The sequence below is a fragment of the Lichenostomus cassidix genome, chromosome 6 (assembly GCF_008360975.1).
Source record: "Lichenostomus cassidix isolate B80296 chromosome 6, HeHo_3.0, whole genome shotgun sequence".
NCBI classification, from domain to species: Eukaryota; Metazoa; Chordata; class Aves; order Passeriformes; family Meliphagidae; genus Lichenostomus; species Lichenostomus cassidix.
Genome location: NC_139487.1, coordinates 11228253 through 11238973, shown reverse-complemented (window position 1 = coordinate 11238973; position 10721 = coordinate 11228253).

Sequence of the window (10721 nt, the reverse complement as noted above, 5' to 3'; positions counted from 1 at the left end):
TACAATGTCACCTGTAAGAGGATCCCAGCTTTTCTCCAGTACCAAGAAGGTATTTAAAATCAAAAGTAAAAGGATGAAAGATGACATGATGGCAAGTACACTGTGCTCCAGCTGCTCAGCTGGAAGGGTGAAACCCTGGTGAAAAAGGAAGGTTTACTTTTCAGGACTTGATCACTGACTTCAGACTAGCAAATTATTTTTTCTACATAGTTCTGAAGAAAACATTTGCAAGTGAACACTCAAAACTTGGACCCAATCTATTTAAGTTGCCTCTGCTTCCAGTTTCTGGCAGGTTTTCTGACTTGGCTCTGAACCTTCTGACTGTGCCCATCTCTATTTTCATGTCTCTGCTTGAAAAATCCCATTTCTTATCCAAAGCACAAAAGTATTGCCTTTTCCAAAAGCCAGATTTGTTGTTTGTCACTTCTTCTCAGCAAGATGACTGGCTGGAAACTTAGTTGTTACTCAAACTTTTCATTTCACAGTCACTCAGATTCTCATTAATTTGCTTCCATCAGAAGTTCATCTTGTGAAACCAGTGATAACACGCAGCTTTCTCTTATTAAAATCAAGGCATTCTGGGCTCATCCTCACTCCATATGTTATGTATTTCAGATGTTCCTGCTGGCATGGAGCTTTTGGGGTATTTTTATTGTTATCACAGGGTTGCCAGATGCATGGTATGGTGGCTGCCTTCCTTATCCAGTGCCTGCAAAGGTGCTTTTTGGATTGTACTTTAATAACATCCATGATTAAAGTTGTCAGCTGAAGGCTTTGTAACTACAACACCTAAAGGTGTTTTCAGTTTCTAGCATAAATTAAAGAGTTCAGAACAAAATATTTACACCTCCTCCCCCACACATTAAAATTTGTTCTAAGACATCGTTCTGTTAGGCACAATGGCAATAAAAATTAATGGATAAAACATAGTATAGGCGGTGATCGGAAGTGAAGAACCCTCACTAACAAGTGTTTGTATTTTTTGAAGTTCAGTACACTGAGTTCACTGAATCCATTTAATTTTGAAAGACGAGGCCCAGTAAGAGCACTGATTCACTGCTCTTACTTCTGTCAGAACAGCATTTGTCTAAGCCTACAAAGAAGAACACTGTGAGAGCCTTATACACTTACTTTGACATCCATGTATAATTTTAAGCACATAAAATTATACAATCATAGAAAATAAGCCTGGAAAGGGCTTCAGTTAAGTATCTTGTCCATCTCTCTGACCAAAGCCTTCCTCCACATTAATTATGCTTCAAAAATTTTTCTTTAAAACTCTTTTAAAACTTTCCACGAGGTTTCAGAGCCTCCTGATGTGATCTGCTCTGTATCTCCCATACTTGCTGTTAGAAAATGTCTTGAAGTTCCAAGCAAGTATCTTGAGCTGACAATCACTTCTTCTCTTCCCTTTTCAGCCTAACTCATCTCCTTTCTTGCTGTCACCTTTTATGTATTTGAATGCTGTTGTCATATTAGGGTTTTGAACACCAAACTAAGCTTTTCCTGTTCCTGCAGCGCTCCTCAGACACTGAGTTTCCTAGACCTCCAATCACTGGGAACTACCTCCAACCTTCATAGGGAGTACCCACATGCTTAAAGCTACACAAATATTTAACTGCTGTGCTGAACTGGGGACTGCATTTCTAGCGTTGCCCAAGGCTGTCAAACACATGCTGGTCTAGTGTAATTGCATGACATTTCAGTTAATTACTGTTTTGGTACTAAATCTGGCAGTTTTGCAAATGTCTTTAAACTTGTAACTGCAGGTAAAAACTACCATATTTTGCTAATGAAGGACAACCAATGCCAAACTGTGGTGAATCCCATCCACCTGACCAGCAAGCAGTGTTTAACTTATAGTTCCATAAGGTATTTCCTTAACAATGCAGGCATGAACAGTGTGTATTGAAAACTGGTGTTCTCAATATGCCTAGAAGCAAATTCATTTGTCAATAAACAGACATGCCCAATACCTAATGCACAGTGAGACAGGGATACACACATATATCCCCATCCTCATCCATAAAGAGGTTCAATCCCCTCCATTTGAGCACCCAAAATGTAGCAGACAGAGCAGCATCTGTGGTAGCTGACACATGCCAAGTGTATGCAATCAGGCAAAACATAAAGAAATCAACAAGCCAATACATGTGCATAAAATATTATAATGAAAACTTAGGCAGACAGAGACCGAGTGGGAATAAGATGGAATGGAAACAGACATGAAGCAATTGCCAGAGTCAAGAGCAATCAGCTCACAGGTGGGAGGGCAGTGAACCATGGCTGGGCTGGTGTTAAAGGGGCTATTAGAATTACATGCTCTTACTTCTGTTCTGTTTACTTTACTGTAGCTATTTGCAGTGTCAGTGGAATCCTTCAGCATTTCCTAAACCAAATGCATAGTGTTTGCACAATGAAACAAAAACAAACTAGTAAAAAAGACCAGCATCTAGAAGCAACACAAGTCAAGTGTAAAATAATAAATTGGGATGTGCAGCTCCCAACACATAAAACAATTTAGCAATAAGCAGGTGTATGATCCAATAGAAGAGAATTGTTTGCTATGTGCTGTGTGACTGTGCAATATTCATAGAATATGTCTGTGTTAAGTATTCAGGAACTGTCAGGGACAAATGTAAACAGTGTTTTAAAGAACTGGAAAGAATGTACTAAGAGTGTTCCTTCATTTTTTTTTACTTTACTTAGGATCTGCATTTTTTAAACATCAGTGGAAAAACACACTCAACATTCCTTTGTGGAATATATTCTAAAGATGCATTTGCACTGAATACAAACCCATCTTTTCATGAAAACCTTCCTGATGCGGTGACCACCTCTTGGGATTCCTCCAATTGAGTTGATACAGTCACAATTTAATTACCTACAGTATCAGTTTGAACATGGCTGTGGGACCTAATTGTAAAGGAAATCTTGGAGTGCAGTCGCATTAACTCTAGTAATGGCTTTAACAGGCCAAAACACTGAAGAAGGCTGCATCTCCTACATAGCTGTTTCCCACAAAGAAAGCACTTGAGCATTCAATCTTATCCCACTTTACTTACCTTTCTTCTACCCAAATTATGCAGATGAACAAAATTCTTACAAATCAATTAAATGAAATTTGTTGTTGATATAAAATCATAAATTCCCCTAGAATCAGCTAATCGCAAGATGAAATTGGCCCATGTGGTTTTCCTGTTTAAAAAATAAATGCAGCAATAATTAATAGGTGCAGTAGAGTTTATCATGGTAACCTCAGGGTATGGGGTTTGATCCTCCACATTTGGATGGTAAATCATTGCAACTTCTCCATCATATCTGGGGGGGATGATTCTTGCACATAGGTTTACTTAGAAAAGTAAATCCTTCTTTGGAAGGAATACATATAAGCCATGTCCTTCTTATTTTGTTCCTCCTCAGTGGTATTTCTCCCATGCTCCTGGTGACACACCCAAGTCTTGAAAGTGCATCACTGAATGACTTCACCTCTCTGGCCTGCTCCTGAGGCTTGGCAATATGCTTGGCAATCAATCTTTGGTGGAATAGAGTTTATAATAAAAGGGAAACTTATTAATTATTTAGCTTCTCAAAGTCCTTTCAGCTGCTCCACTGCCTGGTGGACTCTTCAGAGAGCTGTACCTCAGGTTGGTTGTCTGGTGTCAAAATTGGACTGCAGGCTTGACTGTTAAAAGTCTGGAATAATGAGTCGGAAAAAGCTGACGGAGATCTGCCTGCAGCACTCAGCAGAATTTCTTCATTTGCAGTTTTCCTGGCAGCACTATGCAGGGACTCTGCCAGCATAAGCTGCAGCATCCTCTCTCAGTGTTGGCTTTTGAGATATTTGTACTTCTCATCTGCAAGATGTGCCCATGTTTACCTGAGAGGCTGGAAATAGGTAAGGAGAGCTATTTGTACTAAAAGGAACCTGAAACTCCTTGAGAAGGCAACAGTAAACCAGCAAGACCTTTCAGTATCAGACACTGGCACAAACATTCTCTCTGGATATGAGATTCTCCTGTTGGTCATTTCCCACTTCTGCCTATTGCCTTTTTTTGTTTGTTTATTTGTTTGGTTGTTATTTTTTCTTGTTTACATTTGTTTTTCCTGGTTTTTTTGCTAAACAGATCTTTCGAAAACCAGCAGGTTCAGCTAGGCACATTAACTGGTAAGGCAAATTAGAAGTAGCTCTTGTGTTACAGTGGTATTTCTGAGAAAGCATGACTCTAGGTTTGAGGGAAAATCTTAGGATTAGGAAGTGTTAAACCCAGAGAGGGTTTCACAGCTTCTAGGCTTGATTTTAGATAGTTAGAATCCTGCTTGAAGGAAAAAACTTCTGACTCAGAATTCCTCACGGAGATGGAAAAGAAACATGTCACCAGAGTAAATTGTTGAGAGTAGGTGATGATATTGATTAATCTCTGCACCCACATGTCACACATGATTAAGTAGTGGACACTCGTATGTGCACTGTTCATCCTAGAAAAATGAATCCCACATAGGACTTCCTATCCGGACATCAATGTGGACAGTTTTAAGGCTATTCATGCCCAGTTTCACAGTCTCAGGAATAGGTGGGGTATACACCACGTAAAATTATAGAGTGATCTATCTGTTGATCTAACTCCAGAGGAGCCTTTCAAGAGAAAACTTGTCAGTGCATACCCATGTGTTGAGTTACCACCTTGCATTTAACAGTGATGAAATAGCTTATTCTGGCACATGTTACCCATGAAATGCCTGTAATTAACTCAAGGAAAAAACACACCAAACTTTAAAACATCAAAATCAGAATAACTCTTCCAGCTGTGAATGAACTGCAAGATTTCTGGTTTCAGGAGTGTCATGTGAAATGGTATGGCATGGCTGTCATTAAAGAGATTGATGACAAAGAGAGCTTGTTTAGTGTCTATTGCTGTGTGTGGTGGAGGTCACTGTAGCCAAGACACAGACTCAAAGTTACATGGGCTGATGGGAAAATGTCCCATCAGTTAAAGCAGGTGGCATTCACTAACTTGGTTCACTTAGCATCAGTTTAGTGTTCCTGCACTCCACTTAAGACAAATGCTCTTCACACAAAATACAGTTTCCTTAATGTGTTGAGCGGGAGACTGGTTGCTTTCCCACACAGTGTGAAACACTTTCACTAATGCAGTCAGCTGCAATTTCAGTATCCTCAGCACCACACGAAATAATACCATTAAGCTGACTCCATATGCCACACTTCCACTAATTTCCATCAGGATAGCAGAGTTCTGCTTCCCTTCAGTTCAGTAGGAACTTTCTCAATGACTTCAAATGTCACAAGAGCTAAGCTGCCCTTCTGCAGGAATACAACGCAACAACAGTAAAAATAACATAAGAGTAATCACTTGAACCCATGGAGGTTGTAAAAAATATTACACACTCATCAATAAAGCTTTCTATATGTCTGTGCAGAGAAAGAGACTCAAAATGCAATTGTTTCAGAAAGCAATATGAATAGAAAATTTGCACTAAAATTGCTTTGGAAATAATTGGAACAAAAGCAATACAGGTTATAAACACTGAAAACATTATTTTTTAATGAGCCATAAGTGGCATAAACAGCATATTTCACTCAAGAAGCAAGGAGAAGTCAAAAAAGCGTCACTGCACATTTTACTTGCTAAAGGAAATGGCACAGAAGACATTATTTTTGTCTTCACTTTACCTGAGTATTTTAGGAGGAGGAGTGATAGCATATTATCGAGTTCCCCTTTTTTTTATTACCTTAAATCTTTTGACTTTTAAGAATTTACGTCAACCTTTACATTAAAAAGTGATAGTTTCATATCTGTTCATAAATTCTGGTGAATTGCCAGCCTCACAGTTCTGAGGCAGCTGCCCTTAGACATGTGCTTGGCTTGCACAAATAATACTCAGACATATCCCCCATCTCACAATGAGCATGCACACTTCAAAAGTTACATCTATTATTAACTGTATGGAAACCATGAGAGAGTTTAAGCCAGCTCTCACATCAGTGTACTACTTGTGAGCCTGATTTGCAATATAAGGGGGTGGTCAGTGCCTGACAACATTGCCACATTGAAATCTCAGCCCTCTAAATCTGACTTTATTCTCATCAGTATCCAGAGACAGAAAACTGCCATTAACACTTCAATATTCCATTCTTAGGAAAAGACTTCTAAATTTTTACTTTATAAGGCTTTCTCTAGCCTGAGGTAAATGAACTAATTCGTTTCCAGGGAGGAAGTGTATTTTTAAACCTTGCCTGCTGATGCTGCAGTTTGGTAGGGTGTCCTTCATAGAACAGTTGTTTGTTCTAAAACCAAAAAATAACCAGTGGTGCTGCTGAAGTGGTAAAGGACACTGCTCACTCATGTCTGCACTCAGAGCAACAGTGAAACCCCAAGAAGTCCAGGAAGAAGGAGAAGTCTCCATCTGTGCTTGCCTGCTCACTGGATGACTTGCTTGGTACATCAGTTTAATCCACTGGGTGCCATCAAGGCCTCCAGCTAACTCCTCAAACCAATTCGTCTGCACTTGCAAATAAACCACGTTCACTTTTTCAGCTTCACCAGTTCCAGCAGTACAGATAAATGTGAGCAACCCAAAAGTTATGTGCACACAGCATGGAGAGAACTGTTATATCAGGTATGTGAGAAAATGAAATGACTCTTCAAGCTCCACTACAATTCAAATACTTTTAACACAAAAATATGCTTGGACCATCACAGATGAGAAAAGCTGCACCAGGGACTAGTTTGGGCAAGGGCTTAGATTGGAAAGGCTTGAATTTTCTTAAAATAATGATCAATCACGTCTCCAGCAAAGGCAAGAACTCTGAAAGTCTGTTTATTGTTTCCTTTGTCTGCTACAGTCTCATAAAGACTTCAAACTGTAATCTTTGACTTGCTTTGTCAAAGAAAATCCCACAGACACAGAAATAAGAGACAATCAGATGCCAACCCCTTTTATTAGCACTGTGCCTCACCCACTTGGTTATTCCCACATGCAGCAGAACTACGCCGCCCATCTCACCTGGCTCTTACATTATCTTTTGTAATGGCAAATTGCTGTGCCCCTCAGCTACAATAAATCCAGGCAGTTTTTCTTTTCAAGACAGGTACCTTGAAAATTGCAAGGCCCAGATGTAAAGCAGAAAAGGCAAAAAAGATTTTCTTTTCCTTTAGCTTGTGCTGATGTCATTTTAGAGACCTCACTGTTAGTACCTGGGCATTTGCACCATTATGAGAGCAGAATCCATCTCCCAAGGACAGGTTTTATTGTAGCAAACTGGTTTTACTCTAGGAATCTGGTCTATAAAGTCCTTCCCTTGGTGTATTTACATGGCTATGAGCAAGTCAGAACATCTTTCTGAAAAGTGAATTGCAGCCAGCAAAAACACAGCCCTAGGCTGATGCTGAAGTGGGCAGGATTTTAAAACTTTCTGCAGCAGTTAGTGGTTAGGCATCTAACAACACCCCACCCTCCTGCCCCAGGCAAGAGAGAATACACAGTGCAGAGTGTACTTCATGCATCAGGATACAGCACTTGGCTTTAAACAAGATCAACAGATTTCAGAAAAATGAGAGAAGGGGATAATACATATGTGGTGTAAGATCTAGTATGTTGACTAACATCCCAGTTACTCACTGGCAATGTTTAGGGGGAAAAAGCCTGGCTATTATGTACAGCAAACTGTTAATGGAAGTTCTGTGACGCTCCTGACACACTGGAAGAGAAGAACCCATAAAGGTCAAACTGGAGTTTCTAAACTCAAAGCCAGTATCCTGTACTATTACTTTCCATTTTGGCTTTGCTACTACAGATGATGCCCATAGGGGAATTAAATGTCCTTGTCCTGAGAGTGCTGATGTGTCAGCCCCAGTGCTCTTCTGGTACCACAAGATTACTGAGAGGGTACATAGATAATACCTTTCAACTGTGCAGACAAACTGGTGTACACTCAGAAGAAAAATTATCCGATCACTAAAATGTCATCACATAAATACCAAAGAAAATAAAACCAAGGAGCACATTTTCCTCTTGGTTCCTTGGGGAAATGAATTTCTCTGAAGAGAAGTGGTATGTTCAGCAAACAGAGATCAATAATTTTATTACCCAGCACACAATTTCCTATGCTTTTTTTTTCATTTATTTTACTTACCCCAAATTATTCTAATCACAAAAGGAATAAAAGAAATCAAACAATAGCATTATAGTGATAATAAACACTATTGCAATGAACATGCTACCATGTGCACATACTGGTGAGCTTAGCTGAACAGCATGAGAAACACTCTGCAGTGTGCCATAAACATGCCAGTATCAATAACATATGGATAGTCTGTTTTCCTCAAGGGAAACAGATGTGCAGTTTTTGAGAAGAAGGTTTCAGTTTAACTCTGGTTTGCTGTCATTAAATTGAGGATAACATGATATCCAACACTATTGGGTTTTTGCAATAAAAATACTGGACAGTCACTGGATAGCACCTGATGACACTCAAGTTTTCAGCTCCATCAGGAGCTTCCAGCCAAGTTGGGCAAGTCATGGTTTTGCAGTACTGTGTAAACACCAGGCAAATTCACAGGTAAATGGAGTAAACACAGCTAAACACTAAATACCAACCTGAACAGGATCTTTTCCTAGAGTCATGACCCATCAGTGAATACTGATGACAGTATTTCCTTTCCTCTACTCTAGATGTAGTACACTAAACTCATGCATCCAACATGTGGCACCATCCTTCTATATTCCCAATCCCAAACAATCTGTAATCCCAGTTGGGGTGTGGCACACGGGCGTTGCTCTAATTAAGAGCAACGATAATGCACAGGATGACTTCTTCATGTGTTATGTTCCTGTAAAACCTTACTGGAATCTGACTTGGCAAATGATCTAAAATCTCAGACTTTCTGTTGTTCTTGTGCAACTCACCTGTTAACATGTCTGTACAACAGAGCATGAGTAATTTAAAGCAGGGACCATCCTTGAAATTGAAGGAAATACCCTGTGAACTTGGAGACACGCCATCTCAAAGCTCCAGAGTATCTGAGATCCAGCCCTCTTGATAAATTTGCAGAAGTTCTATTAGCACTTTCACCGTTGCACTCATTTTTAACATATTAAAAATTAAAATATTTGTGACATTAAATTAGCTGAAGGTTTAAAAAAACAAACCCAAAACCCCAAAAAGGGGCAGGTTTAAAAAATACATCCAAACTGCCTCAACACTTGAGCTATCATGCAATAGGGGTTTTTTTGCTAGATGTTTACAAAAGATGATACAACATCACATAATGTAAATTCCCACATTTGCTACTGAAAATATTATTTCTAAATCAATTTCACTCACAGATAAAATCTTATATAAGGAGTAACCGAAAGGTCTCAAGTTCTGAGATTTCCCAACACAACTTGTTGTAGATGGGCTTTGAATGCTTTGATACTTTCTACAGTAGGAGAGTAAAAGGTTGCTATCATTCCTATAAACATTTATTTGAAATGAGTAAATCTATGTATATTAATGGTCAAAACCACAGCAACTGCTAACGTGTTATCACACCTACACTCAGTGCTTACTCACCTCTCAGCTCAAGACTGTCTCTGGTCTCAATACAGATGGGAGTTACACAAGGTGAAAAGAAAACAGAGCATCCTCATTTGTAGCTGTGAGGAGGAACCAGGCAGGAAATTAATGTGGTTCTGACACACAAGCTAAGGACATGATCCAGCCAGAGCATGTGGGTGCCTGCACCCCACGTGCAGCCCTCAGCACTGCTGCGTGAGGCATCCATGTGCAGCTTGGGGCAGTTCTGCTGTGGGCAGTGCTGGAGGAACCACTGCGACATCATCCCTGAGGGCTGGGAGCTGTCACTGTTATGGCTTCCACAGCTCTATTTGTCAGCCCTGACAGTTATATTTGAAAAACGTTGTGTACAAATCAGTTTTGAGGAAAGTAAATCCACGTGGGGAAGCCGGGTGTGCAGCTGATAGAGACAGAATGATGACTCTTGCCTCAGCAGCGCCTTTGAGCATCAGGGAATTCTTTAAGCCTGAACTGCACAGTGCAGCCACAGCTGGGGCTGCTCCTTGTCACAGTCACAATCTCCCTGTTTCTCTGGTAAATTTCTCCATTTTCTCTTCTTTCCCACAACCACGCCAGTGCTGCTCAGGTCACACATCTCCCAGTGCATTCCTCAGTTACACTTTTTCCTCTTATGTGAGGACACAGTGCCTGGGATAAAAGCAATAGCAGCTTGAGGTGGAGAGTTGTGGTTTCCCTGCCTGTGAGAAAAGGCAGGGCTTGCTGTGCCATCCATGGTGTTGAGAGCTCCATGCTGAGGCAGAAGCTCCCATCCCTGGCACAGGGACACTTGCAGGAACACTTACAGCCTCAAGCTACGCCAGGGAAGGTTTAAGTAGGTCATTACGAAAATTTCTTCACAGAAATGGTGACTGGAACTGGAACAGACTGCCCAGGGAGGTGGTGGAGTCACTGCCCCGGATGTGTTTAGACTGAACGTGGCACTTGGTGCCATGGTCTGGTTGACAGGGTGGCGTTGGGTCCTAAGTTGGATTCGATGATCTTAAAGGTCTTTTCCAGCCTAACTGATTCTGTGAGGCAGCACCTGGCCTTGGCCCAGACCCCAGATATGGGGCGGCGGGCCCACGCTGGCTTAAGGGACATAGCAACGCCAGGCATGCCCAAATGCAACGAGAGAATCTAC